Raw genomic sequence first — 22,181 nt, forward strand, 5'->3', positions numbered from 1 at the left:
CGACCTCCAACTGCCCCACCCCAACACCTCCCCCGCCCCCATTGGTCACGCGGCATGCCCATCCTCATGGCGTACCGCCTTCCCGCACCAATTGGAAAGTGAATAGGCTCTTCATTCCCTGATTGGTAAGCTCACTCACATTCTGCTAAAGGCTGCAACGACTCATACACGAGTTTCCTGCAATCGCGCTTGCTCGGAGGCTGTTTTCAAATTGCAACTAGATTTTGTAGTGAAGCAGGAAATGAAAGTAATTTGTCTGCTATTTTATTGTAATGTTTTGTGGCGTCTTTTTCTTTAAAAATGATCTTCACTGAATTCCTGCTTTGTATTTTCTGTATCATGCAATGAATTTTTATGACATCAATATAAGGCACGTTAAAAATTGAAACATTGAAATTCTCATCCTTATTTTCATCATCATAGGCAGTCCCTTGAAATTGATGAAGACTTGCTTCCATTCTAAAAGTGAGTTCTCAGGTGACTGTACAGTCCAATACGGGAATTACAATCTGTCACAGGTGGGACAGAGAGTCGTTGAAGGAAAGGGTGGGTGGGACTGGTTTGCTCCATGGTCTCACCCCTCACTATCTCTGTAATCTCCCCCATCCCCATAACCCCCCCCAAGATGTCTGCGCTCCTCTAATTCTCTTGAGCATCCCTGATTATAATCGCTCAACCATCGGTGGCCCTGCCTTCTGTTGTCCAGGCCCCAAGCTCTGGAACTCCCTCCCTAACCCTCTCCACCTCTCTTCCTCTCTTTCCTCCCTCAAGATGTTCCTTAAAACCTACCTTTTTGACCAAGCTTTTAGACACCTGCGCTAATTTCTCCTTATGCGGCTCGGTGTCAAATATTTATCGCATAATATTCCTGCAAAGCGCCTTGGGACGTTTCACTACGTTAAAGGCGCTATATAAGTTGTTGTTGTTGATTGGAGGTTCTAAAACATGAAACGTACGCGAATGATGGTCAAATGAGTCCAAATTTACATACTTAAAGCAGGAAAATATGGTGTGAGCCCGATGGTTTCCTGATTGTTAACGTTGATTTACACCCATTTTATGTCTGGGTACACTTTAATGAGATTCGTAGGAAATTTGAATGTAACTTGACATCGGCATCAATGGGCGCATTTTCCAGACAAAAAAATCCCAGGTGGAGGCCACAGAGGAAGTTCCAGCCATTTAAGTCGAAATATGATCCCACAGAGGATTCGCTGTTGCACTTCCTGGGCAAATGGGCCAATCTCTAATCGATCAAATTCAGCTCCTTAATGTTTTTTGCCTCATGCGGAATTGGAGACACTGTTATTTTATCATCTGCTCTCAGACCTCGCGGGACAGAAATTTGTCTGGAGTCCACAGCTTCTCGTAACCTTGCATTAACTTATCAGCTATGGGGGATCGTATTGCCTTCTCCTTCCAACACGCTCCAACTTCACCACCAGTTGATTAACTCTCTGCCTGGTTCCCAAGTTCTGTCCCAGTAATATCCCCTGCCTACGACTGACATCACCTGGATGGCTGAGTATGAGAGGAGGCTTAAAATGGCAGACAAGGCCTCAAAGTTGATGCTAGTTTATAACGGGTAAACAATATATTTGTGACCAAGTTTTTTTTCGAATACAACTGGAGGGTGTGCTTTGAACAGAAAGAACTCCCTGTACTCTCCTTTAAGCCTAGTCATAAAAACATAGAAAATAGGTGCAGGAGTAGGCCATTCGGCCTTTCTAGCCTGCACCGCCATTCAATGAGTTCATGTCTGAATATGCAACTTCAGTACCCCCTTCCTGCTTTCTCGCCATACCCCTTGATCCCCAATAGTCGGCTCTATTCTTTGCAGTATGGCATGAAAGTGCAGATGGACCATTGACCCAGAAGTCATGAGTCCAAATCCCACCAAGTTGTAAAACTGAACTCAATAAAAAAGTGGGTCATTTTTGGGAGGTGGGGCTGGCACCTGAAAAAATGACCAGAAAATCTGCTAAATTGTTGTTGTAAATCCAACTGGTTCAGAGAGGTGTCTACTGTACATGGTCCATGTCTCTGAGCCATACAGGAGGGCGGGTATTACTACAGCCCTGTACACCATGAGCTTGGTGGCAGTTTTGAGGGCCTGGTCTTCAAACACTCTTTTCCTCAGGCAGCCGAAGGCTGCACTGGCGCACTGGAGGCGATGTTGAATCTCGTCGTCATAAGAACATAAAAACATAAGAATTAGGAACAGGAGTAGGCCGTCTAGCCCCTCGAGCCTGCTCCGCCATTCAATAAGATCATGGCTGATCTGGCCGTGGACTCAGCTCCACTTACCCGCCCGCTCTCCGTAACCCTTAATTCTCTTATTGGTTAAAAATCTATCTATCTGTGACTTGAATACATTCAATGAGCTAGCCTCAACTGCTTACTTGGGCAGAGAATTCCACAGATTCACAACTCTCTGGGAGAAGAAATTCATTCTCAACTCGGTTTTAAATTGGCTCCCCCATATTTTGAGGCTGTGCCCCCTAGTTCTAGTCTCCCCTACCTGTGGAAACAACCTCTCTGCCTCTATCTTGTCTATGTCTTTCTTTATTTTAAATGTTTCTATAAGATCACCCCTCATCCTTCTGAACTCCAACGAGTAAAGACCCAGTCTACTCAATCTATCATCATAAGGTAACCCCTCATCTCCGGAATCAGCCTAGTGAATCGTCTCTGTACCCCCTCCAAAGCTAGTATATGCTTCCTTAAGTAAGGTGACCAAAACTGCACGCAGTACTCCAGGTGCGGCCTCACCAATACCCTGTACAGTTGCAGCAAGACCTCCCTGCTTTTGTACTCCATCCCTCTCGCAATGAAGGCCAACATTCCATTCGCCTTCCTGATTACCTGCTGCACCTGCAAACTAACTTTTTGGGATTCATGCACAAGGGACCAATTGTGGAGCTGTGGAGGCGTGTCCTGCACAGTAGGAGCTGAGCTGCAGAGAGAGAAGCAGCAAGCAACTTGAGCTCCTGCCTGGAGAGCCCTGAGACCAGCCCAGGAGGAGAAGGAAGGAAGGGGCTTCACACCATCACTCTATCCAGAGGGAGAGGAGGAAAAAAGAAAACTTTGCAACATCTTTATCATTTCTGCAAAGAGTTGGAGAGAGGGGGAAAAACCACAACAACCATCCAGTGTGGAAGGAGGGAGACTCAACTACTCTACAGGTGGGTGTGGGTGCATTTCCCAACAGACTTTGTTGTATCGGTGGGGGGAGGAAAGAAGACCACTGAGGGCCGGAACATCGCGGGGGGTGTGTGTGTGAGTGGTAGTGTGCGTGGGGGCCGTGCTTACAACTAGGCCCCCCCCCACAATTGGAACCCCCCCCACCCCCCACTTTTGCCTAGCCTGGGATAGCTGGAGCTACCAGGCTGAAGATTGTTATTAATCACCCAATTAAAGATCGTTAAGAGTGCCTGGTGGCTCCAGCTACCCCAGGTGAAGACATCTTCTCCCCCCACCTGAAGACCACCTCAAAGACTTTTGTGTTTTGCCATCTGGGGAGTGCACCCACCCACAGCTGCGAGGAGAGACCTGCCCTCGCAGCCCCCCCCCTTCCCACCCCCCTCTCTCTTTCTCTGCTACTCTGTTTCTCCCCTCTCTCTCTGAGAACCCTTTCCTTCCAAATTTTAAAAAAAAAAAAAAAAAAAAAAAAAAAAAAAAAACAATTAAGACAACTGAGCAGAGGGAGCAAGGCCTCTCCCCAATTGTCAACGAGGGGAGAGGTGCCTCGTTAAGGGCTCCTCTGCTCAGTTAACATAAGAGGCCATTAAAGACCATTAAGGCCTGTGACTTTGGGGTGGGTGTAGCCCTTAAAGGGACCCCGTGATGGCGACCCCATCCACGCCGGTGGCAGGGCCAGCAAGGATGTATGCGCAGGCGGTGTCCACATCCACGGCACCTCCTGCGCCACCCGCTGCCCTGCCACCGTTCAGACTTATAACCAGGAAACACGGGGTCAAGAGCTACACTCACCCCACAATGAGCATTGAGGAGTGCGTGCGGGCGATGGCTGGGGTAGTCGGCCCCTCGGCCATTGTCGCAGCCTCCAAGATGTCTGGGAAGGCCGTGTTCTTCCTGGGGTCGGAGCGGGCGGTGTCCCTGGCCCTTGAAAAGGGGCTCACGGTGGGCGGGACGTTCCTGCCGGTGGACCCTCTCGAGGCCACCGCGCAGAGGGTCATCATTTCAAACGTCCCGCCCTTTGTTTCCGCTGAGCTCCTCCTCCCTCACCTACAACAACTGGGGGAGGTAAGGTCAGGGATCAACCCCATACCGCTCGGCCTCAGGGAGAGCAGCCTGCGCCACGTGTTCTCCTTCCGCCGCCAGCTCTTTGTCCGGCTGGCGCGGGAGGACACGACGGAGGGAGATTTTAATGTGGTGCACGAGGGGACTGCCTACCGCGTCTTCTGGACGTCGGACGGCGTGCGGTGCCATGCCTGCAGGGAGGTGGGGCATGTTCGCAAGAACTGCCCCGCCTCCAAGGCCGCCAAACCACCGAAGGCGGCCAAGGCTGGCGCTGCCGCCACCCCTCCCCCTAGTTGCGTCCGCGTGCCGGGAGCCATAGGTGCGCGGGCATCGTCGGAGGCCTTTGTTTTCAGGGCCTCCGGCGGGGGGGAGGGAGAGCGTCCGAGCGGAAAGAAGGCGCGGAAGAAGGAGAAACATCTAGAGGCGGGTCCCCTCGGTGCGCCGGAAAGTCTGACCACCGCGCTCAGCCCAACCCAGTCACCGGCGAGCGCGGGGTGCCCCGAGCCCGTGCCCGGGCCCTTGAATACCACCACAGAGGGGCCCAGGCGCGGGCAAGAAAAGGAAAAGGGGGGGGCGGAGCGGGAGGCCTCGGCAGACATGGAGGTCTCCCTGACTCCGCGCGCCCCCAGGAACAAAAAGAGGCACCGCCCCAATGAGGCGGAGGGGGAACAACATCCCTCCGCGGAGGAGGCGGTGCCCGCCGCGTGTCCCGCGTCCCCCACCAGCGCCCCCAAATTGCGCTGCAGGCGCGAGGAGTCTTTCCCCGGGGAGGGTGAGACAGTTGAGGCTGCCCAGCCTCTGCCTCCCGGGGATGGAGTGGAAGATCTGCCTGTCGTGGGGGGCGTGGGGACCGCGGAGGAATGCGTAGCCGCCGGGCCGGGCGTCCCGGGGACTGAGGCGGGCGAGGCCGAAAAGGCCGAACCTGAGCCCGCCCAGCTATTATCCAACTTCCCCCGGGAGTTGCTCGACCCGGCAGAAACACAATTAAATAATTATGACACTGTAGATGCTGGGCCGGGGGGTGGCAGCGGGGAGGGGGAGGAACACCCACCCTCGCCCCTTACTTTGGAGCTGGAGCACTTGGAGGGCCTGGGGATTTCCTATGGCCGGGTCTCTCCTTGTTCTCCGGTTCCTGGGGCGGAGGGGGAACCCCTTCCGCTGTCATTTCCCGACCCGGCACCATTTTTAAAAGAGCCCAGTGGGGACTCCTCTGCCGACGATCCTGGGGGTGGGATCGGGGCAGTGCCAGGGCCGGTTGGAGCGGCCGGTTCATTTGCCGTACCTTGTGCGGTCGATGGGCCGGCTGCTGGCGGCCACCTCCCGGAGGAGGACGGGGACTCGGTGGGGGACGCGGGTGAAGACCTAGAGACCACCGCCAGTGAGGCGGTGGATCTGCTCGCGGCCGCCGCTGAGGCCCTCCTCGTTCCTGCAAAGGAACTCCGGGACTTTTTGGCCCAGAGCCGGGGTCGCCGCGACCAAGCCCGACTGGCCCTGGAAAAATGGTCCGAGCCGGAGCTGATCAAGGGGTCCGTCCGCGCCGCCGTTAAAACCTTGGCCGCGGGCGGGCCCTTGACAAAGGAGCAGCACCTTGAGCTGCGCGAGCTCGAGGGACTCCTCGCTGGGCTGCGGAGGGAGCGGAGTTCAACAAAAGACTCCGCTCCCTCCCCCACAATAGGTTAAGGTAGAGGTTGCACTATGCTTTTGCCATGAAGATAACCATAGCCAGCCTCAACATCAACGGCGGCAGAGGGGCACGCCGTAGATTTGACAATTTTTCGCTCCTGCGGGAGGGGAAATATGCGGTGTGCTTCCTGCAAGAAACCCACACCGTTCCGGGAGACGAAGCCACGTGGCTCCTGGAATGGCAAGGAGAGGTCCGCATGAGCCACCTCACCGCCATTTCTAGTGGGGTGGCCATCTTGCTGGGCCCGCATTTTCAGCCGGAGATCTTGGGGGTCGAGGAGCCCGTGCCAGGCCGCTTGCTGCACGTAACGGTTCGCCTGGGGGACGTGCCGCTCCATCTCGTGAACGTGTACGCCCCTCATCCCGGCCCGCAGCAGACGCGCTTCTTTGAAGAGGTGTCCGCTCTTCTTGGCTCCGTCGACGTCGGCGACTGCATTGTCCTCGGGGGGGATTTTAACTGCACCCTCGAGGCGAGGGACCGCTCCGGTGCCCCGCAGTGCATGACGGCGATGGAGAAGTTGAGGGACCTGGTCGGGTCCTTCGACTTGGTGGACGTCTGGCGAAATCTCCACCCCGACTCCAGCGCCTTTACTTGGGTGAGGCCTGGAGTTGGATGGTCTAGAGTCGACCGCCTTTACGTGTCTCGGGCGTACGTTTCCTGCGTCCCGGCGGCCTCCATGCGGCCGGTGCCGTGTTCGGACCACCACCTGGTGTGGGCGGAGCTCGCTTCGCTTCGCGCGAGGACGGGGTCCGCGTACTGGCACTTTAACAACCGGCTGCTGGAGGACGTGCGGTTCCAGGACTCGTTCCGTCGATTCTGGTCCGACTGGAGAAGGAAGCAGGGGGGCTTCCCCTCCTTGAGGCTATGGTGGGACGTGGGCAAGGCTCACGTCCGCGTCTTCTGTCAAGAGTACGCGAGGGGGTCGACCAAGAGGCGGGCGGCCAGAGTCGGGCGCCTAGAAAAAGAGGTGCTCGACCTGGAAGCCCGTCTCGGTCAAGTCGTCCAGGACCCGGCCCTGCGGACGGTGTACGAAGCGAAGAAGGCCGCGCTGAAGGACCTGCAGCTCGTCGGGTCCCGAGGCGCGTTCGTGAGGTCGCGGATCCGGTTCCTGCGGGATCTGGACCGCGGCTCCCCCTTCTTCTACTCGCTGGAAAAAAGGCAGAGTGTCCGTAAGCAGCTCTTGACGCTGTTGGCCGACGACGGCTCTCTCGTCTCGGATCCGGAGGGCGTCAACAACAGGGTCCGTGAATATTACGGGGCTCTGTTCTCTCCGGATCCGTCCAGCGAGGAAGCGCGTAGAGTTTTGTGGGAGGACCTGCCGAAGGTCGACCCGGAGGGCGCCGAAAATCTGGAAGCTCCGCTAAGCCTGGCGGAGCTGACCGGTGCCCTCGCCCGGCTCTCGAGGGGAAAATCCCCGGGGCTGGACGGGCTGACCGTGGAGTTCCACAGGGCGTTCTGGGACGTCCTGGGGAGCGACTACGCGCGGGTCCTGGGGGAAAGTCTGGCGACCGGGGAGATGCCCCTCTCTTGGCGCAGGGCAGTCATCGTCCTGCTGCCTAAGAAGGGCGATCTCCGCCTCCTTAAGAACTGGCGCCCGGTCTCCCTCCTCAGCACGGACTACAAAATTTTCGCCAGGGCGATGTCTGCTCGCCTTGGTGCCGTGCTGGACCACATGATCCACCCCGACCAGTCATACACGGTCCCGGGCCGGACAATCCACGATAACATCCATCTGGTCCGGGACCTCATCCATCATTCCCAGGAGGCTGGTCTGTCGGTCGCCTTCCTATCCCTCGACCAAGAGAAGGCGTTCGACAGGGTGGATCACGACTATCTGCTCGGAACTCTGCGTGCTTTCGGGTTCGGGACGCATTTCGTCGCCCGGATCCGACTTTTGTACGCCGCCGCGGAGTGTCTGATTAAGGTTAACGGGTCCTTGACGGCGCCCCTTCGCTTTAGGAGAGGGGTGCGCCAGGGATGCCCCATGTCCGGCCAGTTATATGCCGTTTGCGTGGAGCCTTTCCTGCGCCTCTTGCGGACGAGGTTGACGGGACTGGCTCTGCAAGGGCCGGGCGTGGAGGTCGTCCTCTCGGCTTACGCCGATGACGTGCTCCTCGCGGTAGAGGATCCCGCTGACCTGCGGAGGATGCGTGAGTGCCAGGAGATTTACTCGGCCGCGTCCTCCGCCAGGATCAACTGGGAGAAATGTTCCGGACTCCTGGTGGGTCAGTGGCGGGTGGACTCCCTGCCGGAGGAGCTCAGGCCTTTTGCCTGGAGCACGACCCATCTCCTCTATCTGGGAGTCTACCTTAGCCCCGACGAGGAAGCCTGGCCGGCGAACTGGCAGGAGCTGGAGGCCAAGGTCGCCGCTCGCCTAGGGCGCTGGACAGGACTGCTCCGAGTGCTGTCCTACAGGGGTCGAGCGCTAGTCATAAACCAGCTGGTGGCCGCAATGCTGTGGTACCGGCTGGTCACTTTGACCCCTCCCCCTGCGTTTGTCGCCAAGATACAGAAGAAGCTGGTGGACTTCTTCTGGAACAACAGGAAGCACTGGGTCTCTGTCGCGGTCTTGAGTCTCCCGCTTGAGGAGGGCGGTCAGTCGTTGGTGTGCGTCAGCGCCCAGCTCGCGACTTTCCGTCTTCAGACCCTGCAGAGATACCTTTACGTCGAGCCCCCTCCTAGGTGGTGTGCTCTGGCGAGGTATTTCTTCCGCCAGCAGCTCGACCTCAATTATGACACGCAGCTCCTGTTTGTGAACTTGGGGGGTGCCAGGACCGCCCTCCGGGAGCTGCCTGTCTTTTACAGGGAACTCATCAGGGTCTGGAACAAAGTCTCCACCAAGCGCAGCTCTCCGCCGGCTGGAGTGGCGGCCGTCCTGCAGGAACCGCTGCTCGGGAATCCGTACCTCCACGGCCGAGGCTTCATGTGGCGGTCGGAAGAGAGGGCTGTGGCTGGTGAGGTGACCAGGGTCAGGGACCTGCTCGATGGCGGAGGAGCGGGCTGGATGGCGCCAGTCACGCTGGCGCGGCGCCTAAATTCTGCCAACGTCCGCCGCGCGGCCGATGCCATCGAGTCGCTAAAAACAGCTCTGGGCCCTGACTCCGTTAGGTGTATCGAGGAGGCTCAAGCACGTGGGGAGATCCCGTCCGAACTGACCCCCGTCCGGACGGAATTCCTCATCGGCGCCAAACCCCGGAACCTCCCTCGGGGGCCGGCGCCTCACAACTTGAGCCGCCTCGGGGAAATCCCCTCCGTGCCTTTCAGTTCCGCGCGGAGGGGTTTCCTGTACGGGCTGCTCCTGCACACCCTCAACTTTGCCATCCTCGCCGGCCGTCCGGACACGCCATGGCGTACCATCTTGCCGTCCGGAGGAGGCGGGGGTCCCCGATGGAGGGCACTCTACGCAGGGGTCCTCCCACTATTCATCGGGGACTTGGCCTGGAGGGTGGTGCACGGAGCAGTGCCGTGCAATAAATTTTTAAGCCGGTTCACGGACTCCCAGGCCGCCTGCAATTTCTGCGGTCTGGAGGAGTCCGTGTTCCATGTTTTTATTGAATGCACGAGGTTGCAGCCCCTGTTCCACTATTTGAAGGGGCTGCTCCTGAAATTCTGGCTGCACTTCAGTCCCACTCTCCTGATCTTTGGGCACCCTGTGCGGAGGGGAGCGGGTAGGTCCGAAGGCCTCCTCGTAGGACTGCTCCTGGGCACGGCCAAGGGTGCCATCAGCCGGTCCAGGCAGCGGGCGGTCGAGGGGGTCGTTCAACCTGACTGCCTGCCTCTCTTCCGCTCTTACATCCAGTCCAGGGTGTCCTTGGAGATGGAGCACGCGGTGTCCACCGGTACGCTCGCGGCCTTCCGCGAGAGGTGGGCACCGGAGGGACTGGAGTGCATCATCACGCCCGGCAACCAAATTTTAATTTGATTTTACGTTTTAAAGTTTAATTTGTTTTAATTGCCGGTGCTTTTAGTGTCCCCTTCCCTTTTATAGGGGGCACTGGGGAAAAATTGTGATTTTAGTGCCCAAAAAAAAAAAACCAAAAAAAAGAAAAACACAAAAAAAAAAAAAAGGGGGGAAAAAAAGGGCCTTGGAAATGTCTGGAGTGTCACCCAGGTCGGGTGGCACTCTTTAATGTTTTATGTTTTCGCAGGTAGACTCTAAAAGAGTTTCATGCACAAGGGACCAATTGTGGAGCTGTGGAGGCGTGTCCTGCACAGTAGGAGCTGAGCTGCAGAGAGAGAAGCAGCAAGCAACTTGAGCTCCTGCCTGGAGAGCCCTGAGACCAGCCCAGGAATAGAAGGAGGAAAGGGGCTTCACCATCACTCTATCCAGAGGGAGAGGAGGAAGCAGAAAACATTTATCAACTTTTCCATTTCTGCAAGGAGTTGGAGAGAGGGGGAAAAACCACAACAACATCCAGTGTGGAAGGAGGGAGACTCTACAATTTCTACAGGTGGGTGTGGGTGCATTTCCCCAAACAGACTTTGTTGTATCGGTGGGGGGAGGAAAGAAGACCACTGAGGGCCGGAACATCGCGGGGGGTGTGTGTGTGTGTGGTAGTGTGCGTGGGGGCCGTGCTTACAACTAGGCCCCCCCCCACAATTGGAACCCCCCCCACCCCCCACATTTGCCTAGCCTGGGATAGCTGGAGCTACCAGGCTGAAGATTGTTATTAACCACCCAATTAAAGATCGTTAGGAGTGCCTGGTGGCTCCAGCTACCCCAGGTGAAGACATCTTCTCCCCCCACCTGAAGACCACCTCAAAGACTTTTGTGTTTTGCCATCTGGGGAGTGCACCCACCCACAGCTGCGAGGAGAGACCTGCCCTCGCAGCCCCCCCCCCTTCCCACCCCCCTCTCTCTTTCTCTGCTACTCTGTTTCTCCCCTCTCTCTCTGAGAACCCTTTCCTTCCAAATTTAAAAAAAAAACAATTAAGACAACTGAGCAGAGGGAGCAAGGCCTCTCCCCAATTGTCAACGAGGGGAGAGGTGCCTCGTTAAGGGCTCCTCTGCTCAGTTAAATACACGAGGCCATTAAAGACCATTAAGGCCTGTGACTTTGGGGTGGGTGTAGCCCTTAAAGGGACCCCGTGATGGCGACCCCATCCACGCCGGTGGCAGGGCCAGCAAGGACGTATGCGCAGGTGGCAACCGCTTCCACAGCACCTCCTGCGCCACCCGCTGCCCTGCCACCATTTACACTTATAACAAAAAAACACGGGGTCAAGAGCTACACTCACCCCACAATGAGCATCGAGGAGTGCGTGCGGGCGATGGCTGGGGTAGTCGGCCCCTCGGCCATTGTCGCAGCCTCCAAGATGTCTGGGAAGGCTGTTTTCTTCCTGGGGTCGGAGCGGGCGGTGTCCCTGGCCCTTGAAAAGGGGCTCACGGTGGGCGGGACGTTCCTGCCGGTGGATCCTCTCGAAGCCACCGCGCAGAGGGTCATCGTGTCGAACGTCCCGCCCTTTGTTCCCGCTGGGCTCCTCCTCCCTCACCTACAACAACTGGGGGAGGTAAGGTCAGGGATCAACCCCATACCGCTCGGCCTCAGGGAGAACAGCCTGCGCCACGTGTTCTCCTTCCGCCGCCAGCTCTTTGTCCGGCTGGCGCGGGAGGACATGACAGAAGGGCACTTTAATGTGGTGCACGAGGGGACTGCCTACCGCGTCTTCTGGACGTCGGACGGCGTGCGGTGCCATGCCTGCAGGGAGGTGTGGCATGTTCGTAAGAACTGCCCCGCCTCCAAGGCCGCCAAACCACCGAAGGCGGCCAAGGCTGGCGCTGCCGCCACCCCTCCCCCTAGTTGCGTCCGCGTGCCGGGAGCCATGGGTGCGCGGGCATCGTCGGAGGCCTTTGTTTTCAGGGCCTCCGGCGGGGGGGAGGGAGAGCGTCCGAGCGGAAAGAAGGCGCGGAAGAAGGAGAAACATCTAGAGGCGGGTCCCCTCGGTGCGCCGGAAAGTCTGACCACCGCGCTCAGCCCAACCCAGTCACCGGCGAGCGCGGGGTGCCCCGAGCCCGTGCCCGGGCCCTTGAATACCACCACAGAGGGGCCCAGGCGCGGGCAAGAAAAGGAAAAGGGGGGGGCGGAGCGGGAGGCCTCGGCAGACATGGAGGTCTCCCTGACTCCGCGCGCCCCCAGGAACAAAAAGAGGCACCGCCCCAATGAGGCGGAGGGGGAACAACATCCCTCCGCGGAGGAGTCGGTGCCCGCCGCGTGTCCCGCGTCCCCCACCAGCGCCCCCAAATTGCGCTGCAGGCGCGAGGAGTCTTTCCCCGGGGAGGGTGAGACAGTTGAGGCTGCCCAGCCTCTGCCTCCCGGGGATGGAGTGGAAGATCTGCCTGTCGTGGGGGGCGTGGGGACCGCGGAGGAATGCGTAGCCGCCGGGCCGGGCGTCCCGGGGACTGAGGCGGGCGAGGCCGAAAAGGCCGAACCTGAGCCCGCCCAGCTATTACCCAACTTCCCCCGGGAGTTGCTCGACCCGGCAGAAACAAAATATATTGATTTTAATGAAACTGTAGACGCTGGGCCGGGGGGTGGCAGCGGGGAGGGGGAGGAACACCCACCCTCGCCCCTTACTTTGGAGCTGGAGCACTTGGAGGGCCTGGGGATTTCCTATGGCCGGGTCTCTCCTTGTTCTCCGGTTCCTGGGGCGGAGGGGGAACCCCTTCCGCTGTCATTTCCCGACCCAGCACCATTTTTAAAAGAGCCCAGTGGGGACTCCTCTGCCGACGATCCTGGGGGTGGGATCGGGGCAGTGCCAGGGCCGGTTGGAGCGGCCGGTTCATTTGCCGTACCTTGTGCGGTCGATGGGCCAGCTGCTGGCGGCCACCTCCCGGAGGAGGACGGGGACTCGGTGGGGGACGCGGGTGAAGACCTAGAGACCACCGCCAGTGAGGCGGTGGATCTGCTCGCGGCCGCCGCTGAGGCCCTCCTCGTTCCTGCAAAGGAACTCCGGGACTTTTTGGCCCAGAGCCGGGGTCGCCGCGACCAAGCCCGACTGGCCCTGGATAAATGGTCCGAGCCGGAGCTGATCAAGGGGTCCGTCCGCGCCGCCGTTAAAACCTTGGCCGCGGGCGGGCCCTTGACAAAGGAGCAGCACCTTGAGCTGCGCGAGCTCGAGGGACTCCTCGCTGGGCTGCGGAGGGAGCGGAGTTCAACAAAAGACTCCGCTCCCTCCCCCACAATAGGTTAAGGTAGAGGTTGCACTATGCTTTTGCCATGAAGATAACCATAGCCAGCCTCAACATCAACGGCGGCAGAGGGGCACGCCGTAGATTTGACAATTTTTCGCTCCTGCGGGAGGGGAAATATGCGGTGTGCTTCCTGCAAGAAACCCACACCGTTCCGGGAGACGAAGCCACGTGGCTCCTGGAATGGCAAGGAGAGGTCCGCATGAGCCACCTCACCACCATTTCTAGTGGGGTGGCCATCTTGCTGGGCCCGCATTTTCAGCCGGAGATCTTGGGGGTCGAGGAGCCCGTGCCAGGCCGCTTGCTGCACGTAACGGTTCGCCTGGGGGACGTGCCGCTCCATCTCGTGAACGTGTACGCCCCTCATCCCGGCCCGCAGCAAACGCGCTTCTTTGAAGAGGTGTCCGCTCTTCTTGGCTCCGTCGACGTCGGCGACTGCATTGTCCTCGGGGGGGATTTTAACTGCACCCTCGAGGCGAGGGACCGCTCCGGTGCCCCGCAGTGCATGACGGCGATGGAGAAGTTGAGGGACCTGGTCGGGTCCTTCGACTTGGTGGACGTCTGGCGAAATCTCCAACCCGACTCCAGCGCCTTTACTTGGGTGAGGCCTGGAGTTGGATGGTCTAGAGTCGACCGCCTTTACGTGTCTCGGGCGTACGTTTCCTGCGTCCCGGCGGCCTCCATGCGGCCGGTGCCGTGTTCGGACCACCACCTGGTGTGGGCGGAGCTCGCTTCGCTCCGCGCGAGGGCGGGGTCCGCGTACTGGCACTTTAACAACCGGCTGCTGGAGGACGTGCGTTTCCAGGACTCGTTCCGTCGATTCTGGTCCGACTGGAGAAGGAAGCAGGGGGGCTTCCCCTCCTTGAGGCTATGGTGGGACGTGGGCAAGGCTCACGTCCGCGTCTTCTGTCAAGAGTACGCGAGGGGGTCGACCAAGAGGCGGGCGGCCAGAGTCGGGCGCCTAGAAAAAGAGGTGCTCGACCTGGAAGCCCGTCTCGGTCAAGTCGTCCAGGACCCGGCCCTGCGGACGGTGTACGAAGCGAAGAAGGCCGCGCTGAAGGACCTGCAGCTCGTCGGGTCCCGAGGCGCGTTCGTGAGGTCGCGGATCCGGTTCCTGCGGGATCTGGACCGCGGCTCCCCCTTCTTCTACTCGCTGGAAAAAAGGCAGAGTGTCCGTAAGCAGCTCTTGACGCTGATGGCCGACGACGGCTCTCTCGTCTCGGATCCGGAGGGCGTCAACAACAGGGTCCGTGAATATTACGGGGCTCTGTTCTCTCCGGATCTGTCCAGCGAGGAAGCGCGTAGAGTTTTGTGGGAGGACCTGCCGAAGGTCAGCCCGGAGGGCGCCGAAAATCTGGAAGCTCCGCTAAGCCTGGCGGAGCTGACCGGTGCCCTCGCCCGGCTCTCGAGGGGAAAATCCCCGGGGCTGGACGGGCTGACCGTGGAGTTCCACAGGGCGTTCTGGGACGTCCTGGGGGGCGACTACGCGCGGGTCCTGGGGGAAAGTCTGGCGACCGGGGAGATGCCCCTCTCTTGGCGCAGGGCAGTCATCGTCCTGCTGCCTAAGAAGGGCGATCTCCGCCTCCTTAAGAACTGGCGCCCGGTCTCCCTCCTCAGCACGGACTACAAAATCTTCGCCAGGGCGATGTCTGCTCGCCTTGGTGCCGTGCTGGACCACATGATCCACCCCGACCAGTCATACACGGTCCCGGGCCGGACAATCCACGACAACATCCATCTGGTCCGGGACCTCATCCATTGCTCCCAGGAGGCTGGTCTGTCGGTCGCCTTCCTATCCCTCGACCAAGAGAAGGCGTTCGACAGGGTGGATCACGACTATCTGCTCGGAACTCTGCGCGCTTTCGGGTTCGGGACGCATTTCGTCGCCCGGATCCGACTTTTGTACGCCGCCGCGGAGTGTCTGATTAAGGTTAACGGGTCCTTGACGGCGCCCCTTCGCTTTAGGAGAGGGGTGCGCCAGGGATGCCCCATGTCCGGCCAGTTATACGCCGTTTGCGTGGAGCCTTTCCTGCGCCTCTTGCGGACGAGGTTGACGGGACTGGCTCTGCAAGGGCCGGGCGTGGAGGTCGTCCTCTCGGCTTACGCCGATGACGTGCTCCTCGCGGTAGAGGATCCCGCTGACCTGCGGAGGATGCGTGAGTGCCAGGAGATTTACTCGGCCGCGTCCTCCGCCAGGATCAACTGGGAGAAATGTTCCGGACTCCTGGTGGGTCAGTGGCGGGTGGACTCCCTGCCGGAGGAGCTCAGGCCTTTTGCCTGGAGCACGACCCATCTCCTCTATCTGGGAGTCTACCTTAGCCCCGACGAGGAAGCCTGGCCGGCGAACTGGCAGGAGCTGGAGGCCAAGGTCGCCGCTCGCCTAGGGCGCTGGACAGGACTGCTCCGAGTGCTGTCCTACAGGGGTCGAGCGCTAGTCATAAACCAGCTGGTGGCCGCAATGCTGTGGTACCGGCTGGTCACTTTGACCCCTCCCCCTGCGTTTGTCGCCAAGATACAGAAGAAGCTGGTGGACTTCTTCTGGAACAACAGGAAGCACTGGGTCTCTGTCGCGGTCTTGAGTCTCCCGCTTGAGGAGGGCGGTCAGTCGTTGGTGTGCGTCAGCGCCCAGCTCGCGACTTTCCGTCTTCAGACCCTGCAGAGATACCTTTACGTCGAGCCCCCTCCTAGGTGGTGTGCTCTGGCGAGGTATTTCTTCCGCCAGCAGCTCGACCTCAATTATGACACGCAGCTCCTGTTTGTGAACTTGGGGGGTGCCAGGACCGCCCTCCGGGAGCTGCCTGTCTTTTACAGGGAACTCATCAGGGTCTGGAACAAAGTCTCCACCAAGCGCAGCTCTCCGCCGGCTGGAGTGGCGGCCGTCCTGCAGGAACCGCTGCTCGGGAATCCGTACCTCCACGGCCGAGGCTTCATGTGGCGGTCGGAAGAGAGGGCTGTGGCTGGTGAGGTGACCAGGGTCAGGGACCTGCTCGATGGCGGAGGAGCGGGCTGGATGGCGCCAGTCACGCTGGCGCGGCGCCTAAATTCTGCCAACGTCCGCCGCGCGGCCGATGCCATCGAGTCGCTAAAAACAGCTCTGGGCCCTGACTCCGTTAGGTGTATCGAGGAGGCTCAAGCACGTGGGGAGATCCCGTCCGAACTGACCCCCGTCCGGACGGAATTCCTCATCGGCGCCAAACCCCGGAACCTCCCTCGGGGACCGGCGCCTCACAACTTGAGCCGCCTCGGGGAAATCCCCTCCGTGCCTTTCAGTTCCGCGCGGAGGGGTTTCCTGTACGGGCTGCTCCTGCACACCCTCAACTTTGCCATCCTCGCCGGCCGTCCGGACACGCCATGGCGTACCATCTTGCCGTCCGGAGGAGGCGGGGGCCCCGATGGAGGGCACTCTACGCAGGGGTCCTCCCACTATTCATCGGGGACTTGGCCTGGAGGGTGGTGCACGGAGCAGTGCCGTGCAACAAATTTTTAAGCCGGTTCACGGACTCCCAAGCCGCCTGCAATTTCTGCGGTCTGGAGGAGTCCGTGTTCCATGTTTTTATTGAATGCACAAGGTTGCAGCCCCTGTTCCACTATTTGAAGGGGCTGCTCCTGAAATTCTGGCTGCACTTCAGTCCCACTCTCCTGATCTTTGGGCACCCTGTGCGGAGGGGAGCGGGTAGGTCCGAGGGCCTCCTCGTAGGACTGCTCCTGGGCACGGCCAAGGGTGCCATCAGCCGGTCCAGGCAGCGGGCGGTCGAGGGGGTCGTTCAACCTGACTGCCTGCCTCTCTTCCGCTCTTACATCCGATCCAGGGTGTCCTTGGAGATGGAGCACGCGGTGTCCACCGGTACGCTCGCGGCCTTCCGCGAGAGGTGGGCACCGGAGGGACTGGAGTGCATCATCACGCCCGGCAACCAAATTTTAATTTGATTTTACGTTTTAAAGTTTAATTTGTTTTAATTGCCGGTGTTTTTAGTGTCCCCCTCTCCTTTTATAGGGGGCACTGGAAAAATTTGATTTTAGCGCCCCAAAAAAAAAAAAAACCAAAAACCAAAAAAAAAAAAGGGGGCTTGAAAATGTCTGCTGTGTCACCCAGGTCGGGTGGCACAGTTTAATGTTGTTTATGTTTTGCAGGTAGACTCCTAAAAGAGTTTCATGCACAAGGGACCAATTGTGGAGCTGTGGAGGCGTGTCCTGCACAGTAGGAGCTGAGCTGCAGAGAGAGAAGCAGCAAGCAACTTGAGCTCCTGCCTGGAGAGCCCTGAGACCAGCCCAGGAACAGAAGGAAGGAAGGGGCTTCACACCAACTTCTATCCAGAGGGAGAGGAGGAGAAAGCAGAAAACTTTCAACATCTTTATCATTTCTGCAAGGAGTTGGAGAGAGGGGGAAAAGACAAACAACATCCAGTGTGGAAGGAGGGAGACTCAACATTTCTACAGGTGGGTGTGGGTGCATTTCCCCAAACAGACTTTGTTGTATCGGTGGGGGGAGGAAAGAAGACCACTGAGGGCCGGAACATCGCGGGGGGTGTGTGTGTGTGTGTGGTAGTGTGCGTGGGGGCTGTGCTTACAACTGGGCCCCCCCCACAATTGGAACCCCCCCCACCCCCCCCACATTTGCCTAGCCTGGGATAGCTGGAGCTACCAGGCTGAAGAGTCATTAATCACCCTATTGAGGATCGTTAGGAGTGCCTGGTGGCTCCAGCTACCCCAGGTGAAGACATCTTCTCCCCCCCACCTGAAGACCACCCCAAAGACTTTTGTGTTTTGCCATCTGGGGAGTGCACCCACCCACAGCTGCGAGGGGAGACCTGCCCTCGCAGCCCCCCCCCCTTCCCACCCCCCTCTCTCTTTCTCCATTACCCTCTGTTTCTCCCCTCTCTCTCTGAGAACCCTTTCCTTCCAAATTAATAAAAAAAACCCAATTAAGACAACTGAGCAGAGGGAGCAAGGCCTCTCCCCAATTGTCAACGAGGGGAGAGGTGCCTCGTTAAGGGCTCCTCTGCTCAGTTAACATAAGAGGCCATTAAAGACCATTAAGGCCTGTGACTTTGGGGTGGGTGTAGCCCTTAAAGGGACCCCGTGATGGCGACCCCATCCACGCCGGTGGCAGGGCCAGCAAGGACGTATGCGCAGGCGGTGTCCACATCCACGGCACCTCCTGCGCCACCCGCTGCCCTGCCACCGTTCAGACTTATAACCAGGAAACACGGGGTCAAGAGCTACACTCACCCCACAATGAGCATTGAGGAGTGCGTGCGGGCGATGGCTGGGGTAGTCGGCCCCTCGGCCATTGTCGCAGCCTCCAAGATGTCTGGGAAGGCCGTGTTCTTCCTGGGGTCGGAGCGGGCGGTGTCCCTGGCCCTTGAAAAGGGGCTCACGGTGGGCGGGACGTTCCTGCCGGTGGACCCTCTCGAGGCCACCGCGCAGAGGGTCATCATTTCAAACGTCCCGCCCTTTGTTTCCGCTGAGCTCCTCCTCCCTCACCTACAACAACTGGGGGAGGTAAGGTCAGGGATCAACCCCATACCGCTCGGCCTCAGGGAGAGCAGCCTGCGCCACGTGTTCTCCTTCCGCCGCCAGCTCTTTGTCCGGCTGGCGCGGGAGGACACGACGGAGGGAGATTTTAATGTGGTGCACGAGGGGACTGCCTACCGCGTCTTCTGGACGTCGGACGGCGTGCGGTGCCATGCCTGCAGGGAGGTGGGGCATGTTCGCAAGAACTGCCCCGCCTCCAAGGCCGCCAAACCACCGAAGGCGGCCAAGGCTGGCGCTGCCGCCACCCCTCCCCCTAGTTGCGTCCGCGTGCCGGGAGCCATAGGTGCGCGGGCATCGTCGGAGGCCTTTGTTTTCAGGGCCTCCGGCGGGGGGGAGGGAGAGCGTCCGAGCGGAAAGAAGGCGCGGAAGAAGGAGAAACATCTAGAGGCGGGTCCCCTCGGTGCGCCGGAAAGTCTGACCACCGCGCTCAGCCCAACCCAGTCACCGGCGAGCGCGGGGTGCCCCGAGCCCGTGCCCGGGCCCTTGAATACCACCACAGAGGGGCCCAGGCGCGGGCAAGAAAAGGAAAAGGGGGGGGCGGAGCGGGAGGCCTCGGCAGACATGGAGGTCTCCCTGACTCCGCGCGCCCCCAGGAACAAAAAGAGGCACCGCCCCAATGAGGCGGAGGGGGAACAACATCCCTCCGCGGAGGAGGCGGTGCCCGCCGTGTGTCCCGCGTCCCCCACCAGCGCCCCCAAATTGCGCTGCAGGCGCGAGGAGTCTTTCCCCGGGGAGGGTGAGACAGTTGAGGCTGCCCAGCCTCTGCCTCCCGGGGATGGAGTGGAAGATCTGCCTGTCGTGGGGGGCGTGGGGACCGCGGAGGAATGCGTAGCCGCCGGGCCGGGCGTCCCGGGGACTGAGGCGGGCGAGGCCGAAAAGGCCGAACCTGAGCCCGCCCAGCTATTATCCAACTTCCCCCGGGAGTCGCTCGACCCGGCAGAAAAACAATTAAATAATTATGACACTGTAGATGCTGGGCCGGGGGGTGGCAGCGGGGAGGGGGAGGAACACCCACCCTCGCCCCTTACTTTGGAGCTGGAGCACTTGGAGGGCCTGGGGATTTCCTATGGCCGGGTCTCTCCTTGTTCTCCGGTTCCTGGGGCGGAGGGGGAACCCCTTCCGCTGTCATTTCCCGACCCAGCACCATTTTTAAAAGAGCCCAGTGGGGACTCCTCTGCCGACGATCCTGGGGGTGGGATCGGGGCAGTGCCAGGGCCGGTTGGAGCGGCCGGTTCATTTGCCGTACCTTGTGCGGTCGATGGGCCGGCTGCTGGCGGCCACCTCCCGGAGGAGGACGGGGACTCGGTGGGGGACGCGGGTGAAGACCTAGAGACCACCGCCAGTGAGGCGGTGGATCTGCTCGCGGCCGCCGCTGAGGCCCTCCTCGTTCCTGCAAAGGAACTCCGGGACTTTTTGGCCCAGAGCCGGGGTCGCCGCGACCAAGCCCGACTGGCCCTGGAAAAATGGTCCGAGCCGGAGCTGATCAAGGGGTCCGTCCGCGCCGCCGTTAAAACCTTGGCCGCGGGCGGGCCCTTGACAAAGGAGCAGCACCTTGAGCTGCGCGAGCTCGAGGGACTCCTCGCTGGGCTGCGGAGGGAGCGGAGTTCAACAAAAGACTCCGCTCCCTCCCCCACAATAGGTTAAGGTAGAGGTTGCACTATGCTTTTGCCATGAAGATAACCATAGCCAGCCTCAACATCAACGGCGGCAGAGGGGCACGCCGTAGATTTGACAATTTTTCGCTCCTGCGGGAGGGGAAATATGCGGTGTGCTTCCTGCAAGAAACCCACACCGTTCCGGGAGACGAAGCCACGTGGCTCCTGGAATGGCAAGGAGAGGTCCGCATGAGCCACCTCACCGCCATTTCTAGTGGGGTGGCCATCTTGCTGGGCCCGCATTTTCAGCCGGAGATCTTGGGGGTCGAGGAGCCCGTGCCAGGCCGCTTGCTGCACGTAACGGTTCGCCTGGGGGACGTGCCGCTCCATCTCGTGAACGTGTACGCCCCTCATCCCGGCCCGCAGCAGACGCGCTTCTTTGAAGAGGTGTCCGCTCTTCTTGGCTCCGTCGACGTCGGCGACTGCATTGTCCTCGGGGGGGATTTTAACTGCACCCTCGAGGCGAGGGACCGCTCCGGTGCCCCGCAGTGCATGACGGCGATGGAGAAGTTGAGGGACCTGGTCGGGTCCTTCGACTTGGTGGACGTCTGGCGAAATCTCCACCCCGACTCCAGCGCCTTTACTTGGGTGAGGCCTGGAGTTGGATGGTCTAGAGTCGACCGCCTTTACGTGTCTCGGGCGTACGTTTCCTGCGTCCCGGCGGCCTCCATGCGGCCGGTGCCGTGTTCGGACCACCACCTGGTGTGGGCGGAGCTCGCTTCGCTTCGCGCGAGGACGGGGTCCGCGTACTGGCACTTTAACAACCGGCTGCTGGAGGACGTGCGGTTCCAGGACTCGTTCCGTCGATTCTGGTCCGACTGGAGAAGGAAGCAGGGGGGCTTCCCCTCCTTGAGGCTATGGTGGGACGTGGGCAAGGCTCACGTCCGCGTCTTCTGTCAAGAGTACGCGAGGGGGTCGACCAAGAGGCGGGCGGCCAGAGTCGGGCGCCTAGAAAAAGAGGTGCTCGACCTGGAAGCCCGTCTCGGTCAAGTCGTCCAGGACCCGGCCCTGCGGACGGTGTACGAAGCGAAGAAGGCCGCGCTGAAGGACCTGCAGCTCGTCGGGTCCCGAGGCGCGTTCGTGAGGTCGCGGATCCGGTTCCTGCGGGATCTGGACCGCGGCTCCCCCTTCTTCTACTCGCTGGAAAAAAGGCAGAGTGTCCGTAAGCAGCTCTTGACGCTGTTGGCCGACGACGGCTCTCTCGTCTCGGATCCGGAGGGCGTCAACAACAGGGTCCGTGAATATTACGGGGCTCTGTTCTCTCCGGATCCGTCCAGCGAGGAAGCGCGTAGAGTTTTGTGGGAGGACCTGCCGAAGGTCGACCCGGAGGGCGCCGAAAATCTGGAAGCTCCGCTAAGCCTGGCGGAGCTGACCGGTGCCCTCGCCCGGCTCTCGAGGGGAAAATCCCCGGGGCTGGACGGGCTGACCGTGGAGTTCCACAGGGCGTTCTGGGACGTCCTGGGGAGCGACTACGCGCGGGTCCTGGGGGAAAGTCTGGCGACCGGGGAGATGCCCCTCTCTTGGCGCAGGGCAGTCATCGTCCTGCTGCCTAAGAAGGGCGATCTCCGCCTCCTTAAGAACTGGCGCCCGGTCTCCCTCCTCAGCACGGACTACAAAATTTTCGCCAGGGCGATGTCTGCTCGCCTTGGTGCCGTGCTGGACCACATGATCCACCCCGACCAGTCATACACGGTCCCGGGCCGGACAATCCACGATAACATCCATCTGGTCCGGGACCTCATCCATCATTCCCAGGAGGCTGGTCTGTCGGTCGCCTTCCTATCCCTCGACCAAGAGAAGGCGTTCGACAGGGTGGATCACGACTATCTGCTCGGAACTCTGCGTGCTTTCGGGT

The sequence above is a fragment of the Pristiophorus japonicus genome, chromosome 15 (genome assembly GCF_044704955.1).
Source record: "Pristiophorus japonicus isolate sPriJap1 chromosome 15, sPriJap1.hap1, whole genome shotgun sequence".
NCBI classification, from domain to species: domain Eukaryota; kingdom Metazoa; phylum Chordata; class Chondrichthyes; family Pristiophoridae; genus Pristiophorus; species Pristiophorus japonicus.